This window comes from Rousettus aegyptiacus, unplaced genomic scaffold, assembly GCF_014176215.1.
Source record: "Rousettus aegyptiacus isolate mRouAeg1 unplaced genomic scaffold, mRouAeg1.p scaffold_m13_p_9, whole genome shotgun sequence".
Lineage (NCBI taxonomy): Eukaryota > Metazoa > Chordata > Mammalia > Chiroptera > Pteropodidae > Rousettus > Rousettus aegyptiacus.
In genome coordinates this window covers 51,017,193-51,042,152 of record NW_023416312.1, presented here as the reverse complement: position 1 = coordinate 51,042,152, position 24,960 = coordinate 51,017,193, and the positions used below count along the sequence as shown (strand labels likewise).

At 34.4% G+C, this 24,960-nt stretch overlaps 1 long non-coding RNA gene across 2 annotated transcripts in view; it reads left to right on the top strand.

The window, feature by feature from the left end:
- Positions 1-24,660, top strand: part of LOC107511908 — a 32,319-nt gene extending 7,659 nt beyond the window's left edge. For both annotated transcript variants that reach the window (XR_001597163.2, XR_001597164.2), the window contains exons 2-3: positions 6,472-6,524; positions 23,747-24,660. This is a non-coding gene — a long non-coding RNA (uncharacterized LOC107511908). The remainder of the gene's footprint in view (positions 1-6,471; positions 6,525-23,746) is intronic.
- Positions 24,661-24,960: the final 300 nt, after the last annotated feature.

Here is a 24,960-nt window from a genome sequence, read left to right as displayed (position 1 = left end):
TGCACAGAGCTATCCTAAAAAGCTTCAGTTTCTTCATCTAAAAATGGGAATAATAATTTTATTCACCTCAAATTATTATAGTGATATTTAAATAAGATAATGTACCTAAAATACTTAGCACAGTGCCTGACATTAAGTTAAAAATTTGTTACTCTCCAAGAGTTAGGAAATAAAGATATCAATTAAAATAAAACAACAACTTAAGCCCTAGTGGGTTAGGGGCTACTTAAAGAGAAAACTTTAGTTAAGAATTAATTTTCTTTATCCCAAGTGAAATCATCCTACTTCTTTCTCTAAAAACAATAAATCTGCACATGCGGTGGTGGATGGAGGGACAGTATTGTGACATACAAAAATGGTAATATGTATGCCAGTGCTTCGAAGAGTTAATAGTACTTTCTCAATTCCAAGTATTTTTACTATCATAATTTGTGCAGGCACTTTTACTTAATTGGTAGATATTTCTAGTGTTGAATCATTCAAGTCATAAATGAAAATAAAGCTGAAATTGGTGGCAAGTACAAAGAGGACAAATGAGATTCTGCAGAAGCTAAAGATACAGAAAAGGGAGAAAACCTGGTAGTTATAGAGCTCTATGTTTTCACTAGTTTAGCTGAAGAAATGCTGTATCTAGCTGATGACAAAATGCAGAATTCAATTGAAGACACTAGAGGGTGCTATTAGCGAGAGTTTACAATAATGAATAAGTCTAATACCGTTCCCCCACTCTACCACTACAGATTATAAGAATTTGAAAAGGGCATTCCTTCGAAATGAAACTAACACTTCTTTATTCCCTCCTGGACATGGCTCGCAAGCTCGCAAGTTTTTTGTTTTTTTGTTTTGTTTTGTTTTGTTTTTGTTTGTTTGTTTTTGTTTGTTTGTTTGTTTGTTTTTAGTCCTGGGATTGGTCTTAAAACATTGCCAAAATAATAAAATATTAGAAGTTTGCTGTAGTGCTTGGACACATAATTGGGAAAAGTTTGAAATGGTTCCCTGCTCTGAGAAAAACTTTATCAAAGCCCAAGGAAGTGAGGATGAGAAATAAAAATACCCAAGAAAGGGCTGTCAATGAAGAGAAGATTTCAACAGGAATTCTTGACTACTCCAACAACCTATGTCATAAGCAAGGGTGGGGCAATTGTTTGGTAATTGTGCCCTATAAGTTTTTATCTGTCTCTCTAGCTTTGAACAGATACCTATATACAGTGGGCAGAAACTTCAGTTGAAATTCTTTCATAGGAATCTGGGAATTTCAGCCTTATGTGGTGAACTTTGCTGAAACACTGAGCTGATTAATGCAATTAAATGAGTAAAGGTATGTGGTGGTGTCCTCAAGATTGTTGTTTACTACTAAAGAAATGTATTTTCCCTACTGTACTCTCATTTTCCCACAGATGAGTAGTCGTAAACTGTACCAGATGAGGCTTCTCATTTGTCTTATTTGCCTGTATTGTGATGGAAGCACAGGAGCAAGGAAAATTATTACACCATTTAATGTGTAGAAGGATCAGAATGCTATTAACAGCCTCCATCCTTCTTGTTTCCTTAGGACAGGCTTTAGCTTGAGTTATCCAGATGTTGCCTGGTGAAATGAAAGATTTGTAGAGATTCTGGTTGCTGAGGAAAACAGAATTCATTTTTGTTATTTCTTTTAACACTGATTTTGAATTTTTTTCCATCCTGCCACAATTTCTGTGGCCGTCTCTTCTGGAAGTAGATACCAGCTACTGCTCTAAATTTAGGAAATAGGCACACATATGAAAACGATCACATAATGTTTACAAAGTAATATATAGAGATTGATAAAAATATACATTTATTTAAAGAATCCTGGACTAACCCCATGCCATTCTGAACCATTTTGACTTTTTTTAAAGCCTTTTTATTTCTATTAAAGATATGACTATCAGCTAAGTAGATTTAGCTTCTGTATGGGTTTGTGAGATCAGTAATATTTTCTGATGTATGATAATAAATATACTATGTATTTCATTAAAACATGTAAGAAAGCAACGACTTTTGTTTTTAAACAACAATGCTGTGGTTTAGTCGACATGGTGTTAAATGGAGGACTGCTTTAAACCATTATTTCTGTAGATATCTCATTTAAAATGATTAGATATACATTTAGATAATCAACATAGGGTTTCAGTTTTCTTTTAAGATTGAACAATTTTTATTTTATCATTACTGAAACTTAGCTGAATGTAGATAAAATATAAAACCCCAAAATTTCTCTCAATTGCCAAAATACAGTTGGTCTCAAGTATTCCTTTTAGATTTTCTTTCACATAAGGTGAAAAATGGTGATGCATTTTACTTCCATGAAAAAAAAGTCTTTAATTTTTCAATTAATTTTCTTTCTTGACCAACTTCTAAATAAAGTGAAACCACAGATGCAGTTTGGCACACTATTGATCCTATTATGGTTATCTTTTTTAATGGGCTAAATAGTGAAGGAAAAGTTTTGGAGCATAGAAGAGTTCTCCTTTAAAGGAAAAATATGTAATGCAAAATTGGCAATGAAAATAAAATATTGTTTCTGGATTTCTTCCTCTGTGAATGTTGCTATTATTAGGCTCCATCTTCTGTAGATCTATTACTGGAGCTCAAAGTATCGAAGGAAATTCTTCTTCGAAATGTACCTAATCCTCTTATACTGAATAATCCTTCACAAATCTCCACCTTGTCAACTGATAAGCTTTTTTATTTTATTTTATTATTTTATGTTACAAATATTTTCTTTCTTTTAAAAATAGTTTTAGTTTTTAATTACAGTTGTCATATGATAGTATATTAGTTTCAGGTGTACAACATAGTGATTAGATATTTATATAACTTACGAGGTGATCATGCCGATAAATCTAGTACCCATCTGATACCATACATAGTTATTACGATGTTATTAACTATTTCCTTATGCCATATTTTATATACTCATGACTGTTTTGTAACTACCAATTTGTGCTTTTTAATCTCTTCCCCCTTTTCACCCCACAAAACTCCTTCCAATCTGGGAACCATCAAAATGTTCTCTGTATCTATGAGTTTATTTCTGTTTGTTAGTTTATTTTGTTCTTTAGATTCAACATGAAAGTGAAATTATATGATGTTTATCTTTCTCTATCAGACTTACTCCACTCAGCACAATACCGTCTAGGTCCATCTTTGTTGCAGATGGCAAGATTTCATTCTTTTTTATGTCTCAATAATATTCCATTGTATACATGTACCACCTCTTTTTTATCCATTCATCCATAATAGACAACCGGGTGGCCTCCATATCTTGGTGACTGTAAATAATGCTGCATTGAACATATGGACTCACATGTCTCTTCGAACTAGTGTTTTGGTTTTTATTTTTTCAGATAAATACCCCAAAGTGGGATTACTGTTTTTGTTTGTTTGTTTATTTGTTTATTTATTTGTTTCTTGTTATAGCTTTTGTTTTAAAGTCTGTTATGTTTGGTATAAATATTGCTACCCTGATTTTTGTTTGTTTGTCTCTATTTTCATGAAATATCTTTTTCCATGCCCTCACCTCTAGTCTATGTGTGTCTCGATCTGAAGTGAGTCTTTGGAGGCAGCATATGTAAGGGTCTTGTTTTTTTATCCATTAAGCCACCCTGTCTTTTGATTGGAACATTAATCCATTTACATTTAAAGTAATAGCTGCTAGATGTGTAGTTATTGCCATTTTATTATTCATATTTTTGCCATTTTTTCCTTTTTCTTCTTCTTAAAGAAGTTCCTCTAACATTTCTTACAATACTGACTTGGTGATGATGAATGAACTCCTTTAACTTTTTCTTGTCTGGGAAGCTTTTTCTCTGCCCTTTGATTCTAAATGATAGCTTTTCTGGGTAGAGAAATTTTGGCTGTAGGCCCTTTTCATCATTTCAAATATTTCATGTCAATCCCTTCTGACCTGCAAAATTTCTGTTAAGAAATCAGCTGACAGATTTATGGGAGCTCCCTCATAGGTAACTAAATGCTTTTCTCTTGCTGTTTTTAAGATTCTCTTTTTGTCTTTAAACTTTGGCATTTTAATGATGATATGTCTTGGTGTGGGCCTCATTAGGTTCATCTTGTTTCGGAAACTCCGATATTACTGGGGTTATATGTCTATTTCCTTTGCCAGGTTATGAAAGTTTTCCATCATTATTTTTTTTAAATTAGATTTTCAATTTCTTGCTACTTCTCTTCTCCTTTTGGTACCCCTATGATGGGAGTGTTGGAATGCTTGATGTTGTCCCGAAGTCCCCTTAAACTATCCTTGTTGTTGTTGTTGTTGTTCTGATTTGATGTTTATTTATTTTTATTTTTTTCTGTCCTGATTTTATGTCTTCTGCTATTTTATATTCTAAATTTTTATTTCGATCCTCTGTCTCATCTAATCTACTGTTGATTCTCTCTAATGTATTCTTCATTTCACTTATTGTATTCTTCAATTATGACTGGTTATTTTTTATGTTTTCTAGCTCCATTTTTTTATGTTTTCTATCTATTTATTAAAGTTCACACTTAATTCATCTACTCTTCCCCTAAATTCATTGAGCATCCTTATAACTAGAGTTTTGAACTTTGCATCTGCTTGTGTCTATTTTGTTTAGTTCTTCGTTTGGAACTTTTTTCTGTTCTTTCATTTAAAACATATTTCATTGTCTTCCTATTTTTTCTGCCTCTCTGTGTTTGTTTGTATATATTGGGTAGGGCTGCTACGTCTCCTGTTCTTAGGAGAGTGGCCTTAGGTAGTAGCTGTCCTGTGGGGCCCAGTGGTGCAGTCTTCCTTGTCACCTCAGCCAGATGCTCCAGGTGTGTCCTTTGTATAGGTTGTTTGAGCCCTTCTGTTGTAGTTGAGCTATTTGCACATCAGTGGGTGAAACTGATGTGCTGATCAGTTGTGAGGACTAGTTAGTGAGGGGTTGGCCCTATGGAGCAAGATTCATTTTAGCAGGGCCTTCTTAGTCTGTCCTTTGATTGTGTCATCCTCAGATGCAGCCCTGGGTGGTACTCTGGTTTGGTCAGAAGCTGGCCACTGGGACATGTCAACCTCAGGGCCTCCTGGGAGGGCCCCTGGGCAAGCCATGTTTAGCCGTAGCCTGTGCCATGACCAGGGCCACCTGACAAGAGTCACCAAGCAATATTCAGATGACAGCTGCCCATGCTAGACTTGGAAGTGCCTCATGAGGCCAAGTCGTGAACTTAAGCCAGCTTCCAGTAGTGCTAGGCTTGGGGCTGCTCAGAAAGAAGTATGGGACGTACAAAGTTCCGATATTTTTTTTTTGTTGTTGGATTTTTTGAACCTTTGAGAGATTTTAGGAAAGTCTGAAGGATAAACCAAGACAGGCCGTTTGTATTGAAATTCCATTGGAAACCTCTTGGGTGAACCTGAAAGTTGGGCAGGGCAAGGACTTAGGAAATCACCGGGGCAGGGTGATCAGTGTTAGCTATGTTGATAGAGACTCAGTTATGGCACCTTCCTGTGTCTGAAAGGCAGGGACAAGGAGGAGTCCCTAACAAAGGAACAATGCCCTCTGCCAGCACTTCTGTATGGGAGAAAGCAGCCACTCCAGCCCTCTCCCTGAATCCAAACAACCCAGTTCTTCCATGTATGTCCCTTGCACATTTTGAACAGCTGTCCCAGAGATGGAGCGCAGAATGAGTGTGTTGTCAAAGATAATTTTGCACGTGGGTCCCCTTAAGAGGAACACCCGTGACTTCAGATATCTTCCATCTCCTTCAGCTACAATCTCTGCTGGTTTTCACAGCCATAAGTTGTGAGGACCTTTCTTCCCAGCACTGGAATCCTGGGCTGGGGAGCTTTTGCTCCTCCAGGGGGACTTTTGCTAAGATATCCCTCCTGATTCTCAACTGCTACAGGCAAATATGGAGACCAGCCCGTTTCATGTCTCTGCCCCTCTTGCCAGTCTCCGGGTGACCTCCTCTGTATGTCCTCAGTTCTAGGACTTCCGTGCAACTAGACTTCAGGCAACAGCCAGTGTTGGCTATTTTGTAGTTTAAATATAAATTTGATGTAGTTGTGAGAGGAGGCAAACATTGTGTTCGTCTGCTCTACCATCTTGACTGAAACTCCTGATGAGTTTTTAAATTAAGTGTCTTTTTAGACCCAGGATTCAGTGTTCTTGTGGTGAATCCGACAAATCTGAGTTTTACTTCAAATTCAATCCTAGTGATCTAGTTTATACAATTAGCCATCTACCTCAGTTATCTGAGTGGCACTCTAGTATCCACTGCTGGTATCATTGTGAATGCCCTGATACTCAGTTGGAGCATTGGCATCCTGCATTGTTTCCACCAGTTCATTTCTCTTGTGCCCTAGGTTCAGTATCAATGAAATATTAACTGTTTGGCTGAGGGTCATGATCCCAACAGGACAACTTTGTTAGAACTGTCTTGTAAATATCAAAATAAATTATGACTCTGCTCTCACATTTTATTTTACAGTCTTGGACATTTATTCTGTGAAAGATGCCGAAGTGGGTAGGCTCTCTATGTTGGTAAGTCTTTTGCAATTTATCACAATAAATAGTGATATATTATTCAAAGATGTTTATAATCCTTGAACAGTGCAGCTAAATTACTTAACATTCACACTTCCACTCCCATCAATTAAAAATTAGTCTCCAACAAGTAACTATAGAGAAGTAACAATCGTAGAAAAATTGCAAATAAAATATCATAGAATGTAAATTAACTTTGTCATAAACTTGTTAAATGACAGGTTTCCCAAAGTCTTATAAATTATTAGATTTGCCCCTTTTTTACAAGGATCCTTTGGGGTGGGGAGCTTGAATAGATTTCTGAATAAGCTATAATATTTTTAAAACACATTTGCAAGATAAAATGTCTGGTAAGCTTGAAGTGTATATCAATTAGTGATACAGATAATGAAATGTATATCTTCAGAGTCATTTAAAGACCTCAAGAATTATATACTTATATTGGAAATATTATACTATATATGTCAGCTATTGTTATGAACTATAATTCATAGAAAATTAAATACTACTATAGTTTGTCCTAAATCAACTTATTTTTAACTGTGTGTCATTCTAGTCTCTTTTTCAAAATCTGAGTTAACAATGCATAAAATAATATAAATTAAAATTTTCTCTGAAATATAGTGCCTGCTTATATTTTACAAAGCAAATATGACATGATATGTAGTCTAATGGCAAAAATTTCAGACAAACAACATCTTTATTGTTACATTAGATTTTCTCTACCAAGAAGCTATAATTTATAGTTCAATGAACTCATAATAAAACTAATTTGGCTTACAGTTCTATTCAACTAATAATGAATGAACGAAAATAAATTAAAAAAAAACTTAGAAGATAGCCTTTTTTTTTTCTCCAAAGCATGTGTATGAACTAGGAATATAGATTAGGTCTCAAGGAAGGGGAGAGGGAGAAAGAGAAGAAGGTAGGAGAGGAGGAGGAGGGGTAAGAAGAATAGGCAACCTTTGGGTTCCCAAGAGACCGAAGGCAGTACAGGTCCTTTTTCCTTCTGAACTTTTTAAAAATTTCTCCTTCGACTTCCTTACCATCACTTTTAAAACTTATTCTATTTCTCTTCAAACTTTTCAACAAGTACTCCACCTCATATGGAGATTATTTTGGGGAGAAGTGAAATTGATAGCAAAAAGAGAATTGAATTCACTATTCTTTTCACAGCGACTTGCATTTTACAGACTCTGGAAAAAAAGGAAAAGGAATTATCAGTTAGCAGTGGTGGAGAGATACAAGTCAGTGTTCAACGCCTGTTCCCAAACCCTCAATCTCTTCAATTTGAGCTCCTCTGGCCCAAGTTCCAGCAGTGTGGAGGGGAGAGGACAGTAATGGTGTGTGTGCTGTGACCAAGACCCTCTAGGAGGCAGCATAAGAACGTGTTGGAGTTGGGGAATGTAGGGGTGATGCCCAGAGTGAAACCAGGTTTATTTAGAATAGAATTTCCTGTGTCTTTAATATGCAGATATGTGTGGTGACTCTCCAGCAGAATCATATAAGGAGTTTATTCAACCAGAGAACCCTTTTGAAGCATTAAATATGCCTCTAGGTGATTTCAAAAATATCTCTCTGGGCTCTTCAAACCTGTCTTCTCCATAATCCTTCTCATATAACTATGTCCTACTATTAACATTCACGTTCTCTTTGATGTCCTGCTATCCAAAACAGACCAGACACCATTTCAAACCTAGGAATAGAAAGATAAATTTGTGGATATGGAAATGAAAGGGAATAAATTGAAGAAATCTGTACATTGTAGCACAAAAATGATGGATTGCATTGTAACTGTGTTGTCAGAATACATTACATTTTTATCTAGAACTTGATTGGAACACAATTTTAATTTAATAGACCTTTGGGGAGCTATATTTTTAAAGTATAGTATGAAGGATACGAAAACAGTTATGATATATTTTACCTAAGTCTAGAAAGCCTGAATTTAATTTGTGATTCTATGGCATTTTAGCTGTAGAACATTTGAAAAGTTCCTGAAATTCTCAATATTCCAATTTTAATAACTGACTATTGAGAAATATAATTATCTTAATAATTGTCATTAGGAATAAACGAGATAATGAACATAAACATAGCTAATGGAGTATTTGATACAGATTAATTTAGTTGAACGCTCACATAGATTTAGACTTCATTAGACCCTTAAAGTAATCTTTGAGGTAAAAGAAAATGGAAGAGTGAGATAGCTATATAATTCATCCATTCATTTGTTAGTTGGTTTGTTCATTCGTAAACAAATACTTAACGAAGAACTATATATTTAAGGCACATTTTAAGGAAATTAATCTCTTAAATAGCTTTTCTGCCTCACATGTATTTTATAGATATAGATCGTGAATTATATCATGCTAAGCACAACCCTATACATTGAGGGAGTCAGGAAGAAGGGATTGGTAATTTAAGTTTATTCATAGAAGATAAATATCTCTTTTTACCTCACCTCTCAACATATCACTTAGATCTTTTTAGAAGAGTGATTGCCCTTAAATGCATTCCAAAATTAAAATTAATGCTTTGAGAGGAGGGGGGAAATGGCATAGATGATAGAGACTTTGTTCATCCCTCTTGCAACCACATCAAACTTGTGACAGAAATACAGAGCAAACAGCAAGCAGAGTGACTTGGGATCTAGAAGAAAAGAAGCACTACAACTAGGGAGAGAAACAATTAACCAACCTGCAATGGTATAAGATAAGAAGAGTTGAAGATGTGAGGCTGCCCAGTCCCAGAGGCTGAGTGGGATAGAGGCTGCAGCAGTTGCAGATGCTTCTTAAAGGAGCCGCGTCTGCAATCAGACTTTCACAGTGATGGACCTGCTTGCTCTTAACACTACCCCTGGGTCAACTGCATGAGGGGCACCAAGGACTTACGGGGGAACACTGAGTTTTCAGAGTGAGGCCTGGAGGCAATGCTTGCTCCTTGCACAAGTTCCAGTGGTATCCATTGTTCCTCTGTTGAGTCTTTCCCCTTCCCAGTGAGTGGACTGAGTTCCACCATAGCTGAGACGTCATCAAACTGGATAACAGAGATTGCTTCGCCCAGAAGATTCCCTGAAACTCCGCCTCCCCCAACTTGTGGACCCACCCAAGCCACAACAGTTGTGTCCTCAGTGAGCCCAGGGCTCCTGCTAAGCAGCGCCTAGACCCACACTAGTGGCAGCTGGCCTCAGTTTCTAGTGTAGTTTCTTGAGGTAACTATAAGCACAGCATCTGTGAATTGATTGCTGAATCTTAATAGGTAGCCCTGGAAAGGCAGAGGCTTGGGCTAAATTTGGCCTACAGCTGCCCCCCTCTCAGGACTGTGCCACTGGACATCTAATTCACAAAGCCCCACTAATAAGATTAGGACTTATAATAAGACTTAAGAGCTTTGGCTTAGTACATAGAAACAGGCATAGAAAGGTAGCCCAAATAGGAAGACAAAGAAGCAGAAACCATATGAGAGAACAGAACAGAGATCCAGGAATAATAAAGTCAAGCAATCTAACAGATGCAGAGTTCAAAACATTGGTTCTAAAGATACTCAATGACCTTATGAGAAGTGTAGGTGAATTCAGTGAGAACTTCAACAAAGAAATAAAAAACACAAAATTGGAAATAGAAATTATAAAAGGGAACAAATCTGTAACAAAGAACACATCTGAGATGAAGAGTATATTAGAGGGAATCAACAGAGTGGATAAAGAAGAGGCTTGAATCATCAATATAGAGTATGGAGAAGCCAAGGACACTCAATCAGAATGGCAAGAAAAAAGAAGCTGAGACTATAATAATAATTTAAGAAGCCTATGGGACACTATTAAATGTAAAAATATTCATGTCATAGGAAAGCAAGAAGTTGAAGAGCTATTTGAAGAAATAATGATGAGGAACTTCCCTAACTTGGTGAAGGAAATAGACATAAAAGTCCAGAAAGCTCAGAGAGTCTCAAGAAAGAAGCCCACACCAAGACACATCATAATTAAAATGCCAGAGTTTTAATACAAAGAAAGAATCTTAAAAGCAGCAAGAGCAAAGCAGGTAGTTCCCTGCAAGGGAGCACCCATAAAACTGGCAGCTGATTTCTCAAAAAAAAAAAAAAAACTGTACAAGACTGATAGCTTGGCACAAAGTATTTGATGTGATGAAAACCCAGAACCTACAAACAAGAATACTTAATCCATCAAAGCTATCATTTAGAGTGGAAGGACAGATAAAAAACTTCCCAGATTAAAAACAAAAAAACCAAAACAAACAAAACAAACAAACAAAAAACAATATCAACATCAAGCCAGTATTACAGGAAATGTTGGAAACACTTCTTTAAGAAGAAAAAAAACCATGTATTAAAAATAGGGATAAAGAATGGTAATAAGTATATTCCTATCAACAAGTATCTCAAATGGATAAGAATTAAGTACTCCAATCAAAATATAGAGTGGCTGAATGGATAAGAACACAAGCCCCCTACATATGCTGCCTACAAGAGACTCACATCAGATTAAAAGTCACACACAGACTTAAAGGAAGGGGATGGAAAAAATATTGCCTTGATGGACCTGGAGGGTATTGTGCTGAATGGGATGGGTCAGCTAGAGAGGGACAGGTATCTCATGGTTTCAGTTACATGTGGAATCTAAAGAACAAAATCAACAACAACAAGAACAACAACAACAACAACAACAACAACAAAATGGAAACACACTCATAGATACAGAGAATATTTTGAGGGCTATTGGATAGAGAAGTTGGGAGGATGGAGAAAAAAGGAAAAGGGACTAAGATGTACAAATGGATAGCTAGAAAATAGACATGGAGATATAGAATGTAGCATAAGGAAAATAGTTAACAATGTTGTCATAAATATGTAAGGGGGAAGAGGGATAATAGATTTAGTGGAGTGATCACTTTTTAAATTATATAGTTCTCTAATTACTATGCTGTACAAATGAAACTGTAAAAACTGTACAAATACATTATTGTGTGCCAACTATAATTGAAAAAAACTCATTAAATTTTGCAATGTAAATACAAGCAACTAATTGTTTATTATATTTAAATAAAGCTATAAAAATTAATGCTTTGTATTATGTGTATGTGTGTTCCTACATATATATGTACAGATAGATACGTACATACAGACAGGTAGATATAAACATGAATATAGGTATAGATAGATAGATAGATAGATAGATAGATAGATAGATAGATAGATAGATATAGATATATTTTGAAATAGCAAGTTGTCACTAGTTTAGATCATTTGAACAAACACACAGAGATCAAATGACTGATATAAACAGAGCCAGATTTACTATGAAGCTAATGAAGTTTTGACTTAAGGCTCCTTACTTGCATAGGCCTTTTCTGAGGCCTGATATTAGAAAATCATTATCATATGAAGAGACAGTCGAATGATATGCAGCCAAAAATGCTGAAAAATAGTATAGAGATATGTCAAACAGTGTATTAATGCACATATGCTATTCTCTTGGATTGTGTAATATTTGTGCTATCAGCTTTTAAAAATTTGGCATTTGTTGTGATTCCTTTTTCTCTATAAGTTAATAATTTTGTATCCTTTTGTTAAAGAGAGACCATGTATTAGCTTCAGACTCCACAAAATGAGAATTCACTGTCTATTTATCCATGTCAAAAGAATTCCTTTCTTTTCTTCCAGAAGAAATAAAAATATCTTTAAAAATAGATTTTAAGTTATAAGCTTGGGTCCTCACTGAGTAGGTTAATTTAGGCCTACAAAATAATTTTGATTTTTAATTCTGAAAACATTTTAATTGTTTCTGTAGCCTTCTGAAATATGATTCTTAGCTATATCAACAATGACAGCAAAAATAAAAACAGAACATTCATCCACTTAAGAAAGAGATTTTGGTCCTTTAATTAAAAGACAAAAAGCATTCAATACATGTAATATGAAGCTCGGTAAACCAGGAGTGGCCCTTATCTTGGAAATTATAAAATTTGTTTAAGTTTTGGACTTTTGGTCATAAGGAATTTTTCTCAGATATTCATCTGCCATGTTTAAAGAATATGTGAAATTCCTCAGAAATCAAATGAAAAGGAATTTTGTATTGAACGTAAAATAGAAAACTTTCAAATCAATCTTTTTTTCAAGTTCTGTGATGACAATTCTCTCTTGGATTAGATCATTTCCACTTTGAACTGCTAAGTGTATTGTATTTCACACAAAAGGAGCATTAGTCAAACTTTAAAACTTTTCTTCAGACCAGTTGTCATTTTTTTAAATAACAAGGGATATAAAGCAATGCAACAATTATATCTGCTCCAATTGAAATTCTGTGCTATTATTTACAATATGCTCTAAAGAAAAAATGGAATCATAACTGACAGACTAAATTGAAATAAATGGTATTCTTTCACAAAAATAAAGAATAATTAGATGTTAGCAGATAAAAATAGCCCACGAGTCTCTTAATTGTTTTTAATGTTTGTTGTTATACCGCACATAGTATTTTTCAATTAGACAAAATGTTGATACTTATAAAACAGAAAGAACAACTCGAAATTTGTTATTTAAAATGAAGTGTTGTTAGGTAAAATGTGATTGAATATTGAGTTTTTCCCTTTGGGAGAGTTCCTTTAAGTAAATATGTATTTAGAGGTATGGCTAAAGATCTGTTAGTTAATTATGATGCACAAGTGTGCTGCTAACATATGCATATGATCCTGCTTACTCTTTTAAAAAAAATAACAGTGGCAATGGGTTTACTTTATGATAAAAAATAGACATTTCTTAGAGGATTAGTTAATGGCAAAAGGCCTAGTGTGGGTGGAAATGAATTTTTTTTCTAGACAGAATTAACTTGTATCACTAAGTATATGTGATACAATTCCATGGCCTTGGACTCATTAGCACATGCTCTAACTAATTAAACTAATGAATCTCAAAATAATAACAAACTCAAAATTTGAAAGAATAAGGTTCTTCTTTAACTTGGTTTGTTAAAATGTATACAGACTATTAAGGATGCCAAAAATGTGTCAACACTTTTCTTAAATCACAATACCAATAGGGAGGAAGAATTGTCTTTCTTTTCTTCCTGGTACTTGTTCATACGCGCACAGAATGTCATAAATTAGAATTCAGTTATCTACCAGTCATATGTTGCTAATACTAAAAATGTAAAAGATAATAGGGGAACTAAAAAAATAATGATGATATAAATCAGAAATTCTGGCTATTACTAAAATATTATGTATGCATATTCACACACAAAAATGGAAACCTAAGAAATTTAAGTTTTCTATTCTGAAATATTTGGTGCTGAATTGAGGCCATATACTATAAAATTTAGTATTGGGGGATCAACAAATCTAAATTAGGCAATTAATTTGGGTCATTGATTATTTTACTGATCCTTATACCCAGTGCACAAGGACTGAAGTAGATCCATCAGTTTGCTTATTAAGCTACATTAAAGATTCATTCAGGCATCCATATTACCCTTGCTAAATATTTATTTTCTAAGTGACATGTTTACTTAGAATGGAATTATTAAAAGCATGTTCCTTGGATTTGTAATTAATATTAAATTTAAAGACTCTCAGATGTACTGCAACAAAGAAATACATTCAATACTGTATAATCCAGAATTTCCCCAGATTAACTGTCTATGAAGTCTTTCTTTTCTCTTTCTTTTTATCAATGACACTTGTCATTGTTCTGTTGAACCCACTTTAAGAAACAGTGCCTTGTAAGGTACTTATATTTCTACTGAGAAAACATGTGAAAACTAGATTAAAATTACTTATATATTGAAGACCTATCATTAGAGAAACTGAAGCCCAATTGTATTAAAAATTACTTCTTTATGTCTCTAAATTTTATATTTTAATATTTCAATGTATAAAATTTTACAACGGAACATTTTAAATGATTAAAATCAAATTCATAGATTTAAATAGCAGTGCTTTTTGTTTGTTTTTGTTCGTTTGTTTGTTTTTTTAAAGATCTAAGCATTTGGAATAGAGTATCTTTACTATGTATCAAAACATTCCTGAGAAGCAATACCAATTCTTTAGTCAAAGTATAGTTTCTGCTAAATTACACTCTGCCTAATTAAAAACTCCCTTATAGCAACCATTTTACATAGTTCTCTTTTACTTCCTGCCTCAAACATCTATGTCATGTTGTATTATGTTATTTTGTTGCTAAGTAGCACCCATGGGATTACTGATACACTGATTTGAAAAGTTATTTCAGATAATAGACACAGTGTAAGCGAAACTCATTTTACTTGATCATAATTTCTTTAATTTCTTTTGTTTTTGTTTAATTAATAAATTAGCTATTTTTTTTACAGACATAAAAGAGAACTTGCATGTGTTCCAATGTACATAATTGAGCAGATCAACTGAATGATTGATCTCTTATAGACCAAGTTCACTTTATAGATTATTGACATGTTAGGTGTTTATGGTGTGGCATCAGTTTTGGCTGTTGACAGTCAACTATGGACATTAAAGACACACATTTGGTTAAGATTAAAAATAGTGTTCAACATAGGCAATATTAAAAGTAAAACACTTATTTTTAGAATTTTTATTAAACTCTCCACTGGAAATAATATACACAATAGATCAATGACATTTACAAATTTATTCTGTTCACCAAAGTTGTTTTTGACAATAACGAAGGAATTTATAGTATTAACTTTGTCATTTCTATTTGTATTTTGTTTAATTTTTTTTAAAAAAATTAACCTGACTCATATATACATTTAGGCTTTTAATTAGTTTCGAAATTATGTTTCTAATTGGATAGCAGAATATTCCCTTATAGCTGCAAATGGTTACTCCTTATCATAAGTTTAAGACAAAATGTAGATCTTCTTCAAGTAGAATTCTGAATTCATGAGGTATATGTGCTAGGTTCACAGTAAGTGCTTATTCATTAATTATAAACCTTTTTGGAATATTGGTACTACCTATTTTAGCTCACTTTTAACCAACTATTTTCGATACCTTTTTTAGAAGAGTGCCACAATGACATATAATTCCATGATCACAAACTTAGTATTTATCATTTGGAAAGGAATAAAATATTGTGTTCTAAAATGTGTCAATCTAATGGGGTCTACGTCTTTCAATGGGTATAATTACATCGATAGGCTATTGACTTTTCTTTGATTGTTTATTATGTAGTTAATCTGTACTGCTATACAAATTTCACTATCATTTTTGCAGTAGGTAATAACTACTTTGTGTGATGAGAACACAAGAAGTAGTTGTTTTATAATGATATTTTAAATGAAAAAAAAATTAATCTGCTTTAATCTCTAACCAGTGAAGTAGAAATAGTAAAAACATTTATGACAACAAACTTTGTTTTATAACTGGGAAGACATGTGGTCTTTTAAAGTATGAAAATCAAACAACAAACACAAATCTAAAAAGTTGCTATAAAAGTATTGCATTTACTTCCTATTGTTTTCTGAGATAATAAAAAGTTGTTTATATAATGACCAGTGAATAGATCTTTTTAGTTGTCATGATTTAACACATATAGTTGAAACCAGAATACATATTAAAAATCATCTTCTCCATGCCTTTTTGCACTGTATTCCTCAGAGTCCTAGGATTTCAGAGTTGCTTTAGAAGCAAAGAGAAAGAAGTTGGGTGGCCAAGAACCTGGGTCATCCTCAGCTAGAATTGCTCCTTTATATCCCTGCCATATATGTGGGAACAATTTGTATGATGTCAGAGTTTTGCTGCTAAGAAAAAAATTAAGAGAAATCACTGATCTAGGCTATCATCCTTATTTTACAGTTGAGAAAATTGAGGCCCGGTGGATATAAATAACTTGTTTACAAGCCTACTCATTTACTGAGTGGCAGAATAAATTGTTCATGAAAGAAACTTCCCAGAATATATTTATCATCTTGTATATTCCTATATAATTTTGAACTTTTCATAGCAGCTTCATATCTGTTATTTGATTGATCCTCAAAAAATAGCACTATTAAGTGGTTATAAAAAGCCTTAGCTCAATTTCAGAGATGAGGAGATGAGGTTAAAAGAGATTAAACCACTAGGATTATAGCACATTGTAGAATCAGGGTGAAAACTAAGTTCTCTTGACTCCCATGGACTTTCCCTGGATCATAGTTTGTTATAGTAACAGTTTGCCTAGAAAGTTGCTATTTACACAATTTTGGCACATACATTTGTCAAAACGCTTATCAAAAGTCCATGATGCTATCACTGTAGACTCTCAGAACTCACTGAGATCTTAGGAAACATTTAGGCCAGCATTCCCGTTTTACTGATGAGGAAACTGAAACTCAGGCTAAATAAAAAAGGATTTACAGTTAGAGGCAGAGCTTGAATTAAAATCCACATATCTTAAATTCAAGTCACTGTGTTTCATTACTTCATTGCATCTTAATTTGTAAACATATGCTAACTAGTGAAAATATGCATTCTTGTCAGAGTTACAGCACCCCTGCTTTTAGTCATCTAGTTCCTCTGTCTTAGAAACCCAAAGATCTTTCTGTGGTAGACTTAACAAACCTTCTGCAATGAGTGCAATGAGTCCTTTTATGATTTGCTATGTTCCTAAGGAATAACGGAGTGTTCATGTCTGAGGAGGGATTACGTCCATCTAACATTTGCATGGAAATAGCAGTTTTCTTGGTCAATTACTGTGACAGCTTACAAGTGAAGAAGTTCATATCCACTTTTCTATCTAGTAGAGAGGTTCAGTCTCCATGTTTTCTGGACGAGGTCTCTGTCCACCAGAAGTTTAACACATTTGAAATGTAAACAAATATTTTTAATTCCTAGACAAATCAGACTCAAGAATTGTTATTATTTAAAAAATTATCTTTCTAAATCTCTACGTGATCTACTAAAAGTATATTCTTCATAGTTACTTTTCTGTATGTACTCCATTTCTACTATCGTGTCACCTTAGATGTCGTCTTAATGGTAGAGCTTCTTTCACAAATACACTTGCAAAATAAAATGTGATTTAGTATATCTCAGATAATCATGTTAACAGCACAATTATATACTTTTCAATTGACCATTATCTAAATTTAATTTAGCAACTGTGCACTTTTTTTGCCAGTGAAAATGAGTAAGAGAAATATAAGCTACTCTCATGAGTTTATGGTTTTTCATTTAGTTAAAATAAAATAAGAAATTATTGGAGAAGGTCATTTGAATGACACAATTTATTCCCCAATATGTCTCCAAAACATGTCTCCAATGATAGAAATAAATTAGGCATAGAGATGAATTCCAGATCAACAATTATGTGCAAAGTATTATCAAAAACACATTAATAAATTCAAACAAAGAAAAACAATGATTGGAGTTTAAGAGAAGGTGAGGAGAAGATATATTATGATGATAGGCTATCTTTAAGGGCAAGGCAGGAAAAGTTTGAAGGAGAGAAAGGTTCAAAAGAGAAAAAGAAGGCAAAGGGTAAGGGCAAGGACCCTTGACCCCTAGAAGCTATAGTTCAAAACAGCTATGTATGGTTGTGTAACTGTTCATAGCACAAGGGATTTACAAGTGGGAACTTAAATCCAAGCTGTACATCCTAAAAGTTTTTTTTCTCTTAGAGAAAGTATATTATGGTAGGCAGAATTTTAAAGATCCCTCCACCCACGAACCTCGCTTAAGGTTTCCGTGCCTCAATTCTTCAATCAAACATTTATCTAGAAACTTTCACAAAGGGATTTTGCAAAAGTAATGAATGTCCCAAATCAGTTAACCATAAAATGTAGATATTATCGAGGTAGGCCTGATCTAGTCATGTGACCCCCTTAAAAGCAGAGAGTTGTCTTCTGCTAGTCACAGAGGGAGAAAGTGAGAGATTCTAAGAGCATAAGGGATTCAACATGCCTTTGCTAATTTTGAATAGGGGGGCTCATGTGCAGAGGAATTCATATAAACATTAGGAACTGAGAATAACCCCCAGCTAGAAGCCAGTAAAGGAGCAGGAACCTTAGTCCTACAACATAAGGAACTGGATTCTGCCCACAACCTGAATGAGCTTGGAAGCAGATTCTTCCCCAAAACTTACACTAAAGGAATACAGATCTACCTAAATGTTGATTTCGGCCCTGTGACACCTTGAGCAAAGAATCTAGTCAAGTACACCTGGGTTTCTCACCTATAGAACTATGAGATAAAAATATGGTTTTTTTTTTAAGTCTCTAAGGTTGTGGCAATTTGATATGAAAGCAATAGAAAACCAATACAGGTGTTTTAAAGAAACTATATGAAGATGCTCTATGAGCTGGTGGCAGCTCTGTCTAAAGCTTTATGCCTAGTTTTTCAGAAAAGCAGAGGAACGTCTTAGGGGTAAAAAGTGATATGGTTTTCTTTTTTTTAATTGACTAATTTATTTTAAATTTATTTTTATTTAAGTACAATTGATACAGAATCTGACATTTTTATATTAGTTTCAGGTGTACAATATAATAATTCAATATTCTTATACCTCACAATGTGATCACTCCGCTAATTCTAGTAATCAACTGTCACCCTACAAACTTATAACAATATTAGTGACTGTATCCCCCTTCCATTTTTCTTTTTGACTCTCATTCCAAGTACCTTTGTTTCAAGGGCAGCTATGAAAATTGTCAGTGTGACAACTGACCTGAAAAACTGAATCAAAGGTAGATGGTTGTTTGTTCTCATGCTTGTTTTCCCTTTTAAATTCACTTCCTTTTTCACTTCTAATCTCTTCCACAGAACATCATTAAGAGTGACTTTGTAGCAAACCCATTAATGAGACTAATTATTTCGTAAACATATGTTTATATAAAACTTTTAATTGTAAATGTCATTAAATGCTTCTTAGAACTAGCATGCTGTTTATTGGAAAGAGGTAATAATTCAGTAGGGCTTTGGTTGGGCAGTGTAGTATGCTTAGAGAGACCAGAGGGAGTAAGATTTCATATTTAACCTTGCAAACTAAAAATCCAAGCCTTGTAACCCTTCTGAAATAAGGGAGGGAAGAATTCTTCTCACTCAACACACAGATGCTTCTGACAAAGAAAAAAATATATAAAGAAAAGAATATAGAAACATAGCTAAGAGGACATTGCTGAAATATTTTCAGTTATAATAAAATGCAACTTTGTTATCCTCCTATGAGCTTACAAATCTATAAACTAACTTATACTTTGCATTTTAGCCTCATTTTGTGCATTCATAGCCCAGGCTTTACAGTTTTCCCAATTGAAGTGATACAGTACTTCAACATGTAAGAAGTGTTCCAGTTAATGATATTAACTGGAATATTAACTAAAAGGTCTAGTTAATGCTGCATCATTTTGGATGCAAAAACAAAATTCAAATGAAACCAAATAAAAAAGTGGTAGTGTTACAATGAAACTTTATAAACATAATTTGCTTTCCATTTTAAAATTTTATAAACAGAAGTTGCTTGCCATTTTAACATACTGTATTGTGTTTATATTTTGTCAGATTTAGAGATTTCAAATTTTCTGAGAAAATTCCACTGTTATATGAACTCCTGAAATATCAGTTCCTGTGACTAAAAACATATTTAACTTATAAACGGTTTATTTGTTTACTGTTTCAGAGTAAAATAGAGTGTAGGTCTAGCAGTAGCTTGCTGACTTTTATAACTTAATGTGCATTAAAGAAAAAATAGTAATTTTGTCACCTGAAGCTATAATCTCTAATGAAATGGATGGAAGTGAAAGCTTCATATGCACTATTACTAGATGAAGATCAATTTTATTATAAACAAAAAATTATTATGGCAAAGGCAACAATAATCTTGTCATGCAATGATCACTAGTTACTAGATCTAAAATAAAATATGGCACAAATTGGATAGATTCAGGCAGGGTTTAAAACAAAACTTTCATACACTTGGACACATAAAGTGCTTGCCCTGAAATTTTTAAAATTCATGAATTCCTATTTAATCATCATTCCTTATTCCTAGGATTCAATGCCTGGTTTGTTCTTGGAATCAGTCTCACTTATCTTCTTCATGTGCTTCATCTAAACTACTGTTTAGAAATGGAAAATGTAACAATGTTTAAGGGAAGATGTGTTCTCTCTTAAAGAAGAGCTCTCTAAAGAAATGTGATTTTGGATTGTGCTTGGTTTGGCCTTTAAATATTGATTATTAATATGACATGGTGGAGAAAATTATAATAATTGCTCTAGTAGGAACAGAAAATGAAAAATTCTTGTCTTATTCTTTTATGTTTAGATATACCACTGTGGGGCAGTCAGAACAACTAAAATAGTAAACTTCTTTAAACAAGCTATTTGTTATTTTCAAACAAAACTATATATGCTTGAATTCAAAGAATGTCTACATATAATCATTTCTAAGATCTTGAACATTTTTGTAGTTCTTTTTGCTAATGGATTTTTAGAGAATTTGTTTATTACAATAAGGTTTATTTTTTGCTTCTGCTTACCAGTTCTTCTTTATAAAATTATTCTTAAGTTACAGCTGAACTGAAATACCAAAATAATTATTTGTTATTATTTTTTAAAACTGAAATGCTGATCCAGAAAATGTCAGAATGGAAACCAATCTACATTTTTTAAAGTGTTGTATTTACTTTCTTCTGCATTGTTTAAGAAAGAAGCTATTAATATAGATGCTGCAATTGTTTTCATCACATCTGTGCTAAAGAGAATTTGTAACACTTTGTGCTACCATGTATTTATGTTGGAGAACTATTCCCAAGAGTAGAGTTGATAGGATTTTTATGACGAATACCTACTTTGAATGGGCTTTCCAGTGTAATGACAATATCAACCCCTGAGATAAACAGGTAACTGTACAAACAGATAGAGAAAAAAATTGGAAAATTCAAAAGCAGGTAATAATAAAGGAAGTCCTATAGCTAATATAAAAACCAGTCATGGGATATTAGGGAGCAAGACTTTTTTTCTTAGGAAGATAGCTAGCGAAAGTAACATAAGCTCTAGCCCTTGAATTACTGGAGTATTCAAGTATATAGGACACAGTATAAAACTATTTGTCAAAATTAAATTACAGGAGCCTCGGTTTTCAGAATAAAACAGAAACTCACATATCAAGGCATCAATCAAGTCAGCATTGTATCTCTCCTAGCTAAGTATGAAATTAATTTAATGAATAGGGCATGGCTAAGACAGTAGGTAAAGGGCAAATAGCTGAATATGAAGAGGAAAAAAAGGACCTGTGAAAGTTTAAGAATCAGAAAAGGACTCTTAGAGTCAATGTATATATAAACAAGGGTTTCTCAACCTTGGCATTATTGACATTTTGGACTAGATAATTCTTTGTTGTTGGGGCCTATCCTGGGCAGAGTGGGATATTTAGCAGTATCCTTGACCTCTTCTCCACTAAATGTCCCAGTACACCTCTCCTTTCGTGTTGTGAAAACCAAAAATATCTCCAGACATTGCAAAATATCCAGTGGGGGCAAAATTGTCCCAGTTGAGAATCCCTTGTTTAGAGTATGAAAAGGGCTCAGTCTGCTGTAGGGACAAAACCTAACTATGTCACCAAAAAGTTTAAAGTGTAGTGCAAGGTGCAGTTTCTGAACACTAATAAAAGAGAGTCCATTGAAAATGGACTTTAGAATGATCTAGTAAGCTGCTCTTGAATAAATATTAACAGAAATGTTAGTGCCCACGATGATTAATTATGTCTTACCACAACATATTGTTTGTTATGTAAAATATTATTCTTTATAAGGTTAAGGTTAGAGGTGCTGTTACTAATTTTGATTATTTAGATTGGTAAATCAACTCTGGTTTACAACAAAAATGTGATGATATAAATAAAGTAGGCCAATACTTAGTGTGTGTAATGTAAGGTAGTAAGCATAGAAAAAAATGTATATTTTATAACTGTCCACAAGAATCTTATAATATAAATTTCATAATGATAGTTAAAATGGGATTCCATAAATTTGAAGCACTAATATGTGATTCATAAGGTAAATTAATTGATTAATTACAAAATTAATGGCAGCACAAGTTATAAATTCAGAAGAGAGGATCGTAAAAGGCTGATTTTGGAGGGCTTGGGAGCCCTCTAAGAGATTTATTGAAGAATGTTGAATATAAGAATGATTTTATGAAACACTTCTTCATAAGATTAGTTTAATAATGATTACTATAATGAGTTAAGAGTAGGGTGGGAGAAGGTACAGAAAAAAAGCCTTGTTAGAGGGTTATTGTAATACTCTAATCAAATAGTGAGCAGTAAAAATCTGAGCTAGCATAGTAACAATGTGTATTAAAAAGAGATAACTGATGAGACAATTAAGAATTATCATTAGGACTTAGGTCAGGGAGGATATAAAATGTAGAAGTTGACAGAGACTTTTAGTTCAAATATCCAGTTAACAATGATACCATTAATAGAAATGGAATGCTCAGGGAATAGAGAGGTGGATTTCGGGGAAAGGCAGACATCTGTATTCAATTAGTTGAGGATGAAAGAAAGCAGTACATTTTATAGCAGCAGTCCCCAACCTTTTTGGCACCAGGGACCGGTGCTCCTATGAGAATATAATGTCTGATGATCGGAGGTGGAACTGAGGTGGTGATGCTAGTGCTGGGAGTGGCTGTAAATACAGATGAATCCTCGCTCATTCCCATGCCACTCACCTTCTGCTATGCGGCCCAATTTCAAACAGTCTACCGACCAGTACTAGTCTATGGCCCAGGAGTTGGGGACCCCCCTGTTTTACAGAATTGTGTCCAAATAAATGTATATGCTAGTTTGGAGTTTGGGATAATTTCCAGAAGAGCCGAAGGTATAGATTTGGAAATCACTCATACTCTTTCTATGGGCCAGGCAATGTTCAAAGTGCTTTATATGTGTTAACTAATTCAAAGCTTTTTACAACCCTATAGTACAGAATAGTTATTGTCCTTATTTTGCATATGAGGAAACAGAGGCACAAAAATGTTAGGTTATTTGTTCAAGTTCACACAGCAAGATGAGATCTCTGAGGGGAAACATGCAAAGAAGGAAGAAACAGAAGAAATGGAGAATACCTATTGCTAAAAGGTGGATGTTTATGTCTTCCCGAAATTCACATGTTGAAATCCTACCCCTAATGTGATGCTATTAAGAAGTGGGCCTTCTGGGAAGAGCCCTCATGAATGAGATTTGTGTCTTTTTACAAGAGACCTCATAGAACTCCCTTGCCTTTTCAGCCATGTAAGGATGCAATGTGAAGACAGCCATCTATGAACCAGGAAGCATGTCCTCACCAGACATTCATCTGACAGCACCTTAATCTTGGACTTCCCAGCTTCCAGAACTGTGAGAAATAAATTTCTATTGTTTATAAGCCATCTAGTCTATAGTATTTTTGCTATAATAACCCAGACAGATGAAGACATCTATTTATATAATTTAGGAGTTGAAAAAATAAGATGAGCCTGAAGAAGAGTCAATAAAGGACTTGTTCAAACAGTAGGAGATATAATAAGACAGTGTAACATCATGTAAGCTGAGAGAATGTGAAGAAAGAGTTGGAAGTAATGTGAAATGTCTTAGCAAGGCCAAGAAGTATTTGTTTTAAAAAATCTGTCGTGGAGAGAAAAAAAAATAACGTAGAGGTTAAGAGGCTCTGTTCATCCTTCTTGCGACCAAATCAAAGTTGTGACAGAAACAAAAAGCAAACTGCAAAGAAGGTCACCTGGGATCTTGAGGAACAGAAGCACTACAATTAGGGAGAGAAATAGTAAATCAGCCTGCAAGGGTAGAAGGTAAGAGGGGGCAAAGACGCAAGGCTGCCTGGTCCTAAGCAGCTGAGTGGCACAGAGGCTGCAGCAGTAGCAAACGCCTCTTAAAGGGGCCGTGTCTGAGAGCTGACTTTCTCAGTAATAGACCTGCTCACTCTGAGCACCAGCACCAGTCAGCTGCATGGGGGGCACCAGGGAATTATAGAGGGACACAAGACTCACTCTTTATAGAAGTGCTGGCTTTACCCATTGGTCCTCTGTTGAGCCCTCTCCACTCCCAGTAAGTGGATTCAGAGCCACCATAGCTGAGACATCATTAGACTGGATAACAGAGGTCACACTGCCCAGAGTTCCATGAAACTCTGCCTCCTCCAACTCATAGCCCCACCCATGCCACACCCAATTGGTGAGTCTAGTGTTCCTTGCTGAGCAGTGCTAAAACTCACACCAGTGGCAGCTAACCACGGGTTCTGGTGTAGCCTTTTGAGGCAACTATAAGCACAGTATCTGTGCATTACTTGCTGAATCTTAACTGGTGGCCCTGGAGGGGCACAGATTGGGGCAAAACTTGGTCTGCAGCTGAACCCCTCTCAGGACTGTGCCACTGGACATTTACTACATGAAGCCACACTAATAAGACCGAGAGACTTAGGAGTTTTGCTTAATACCTAGAAAAAGAC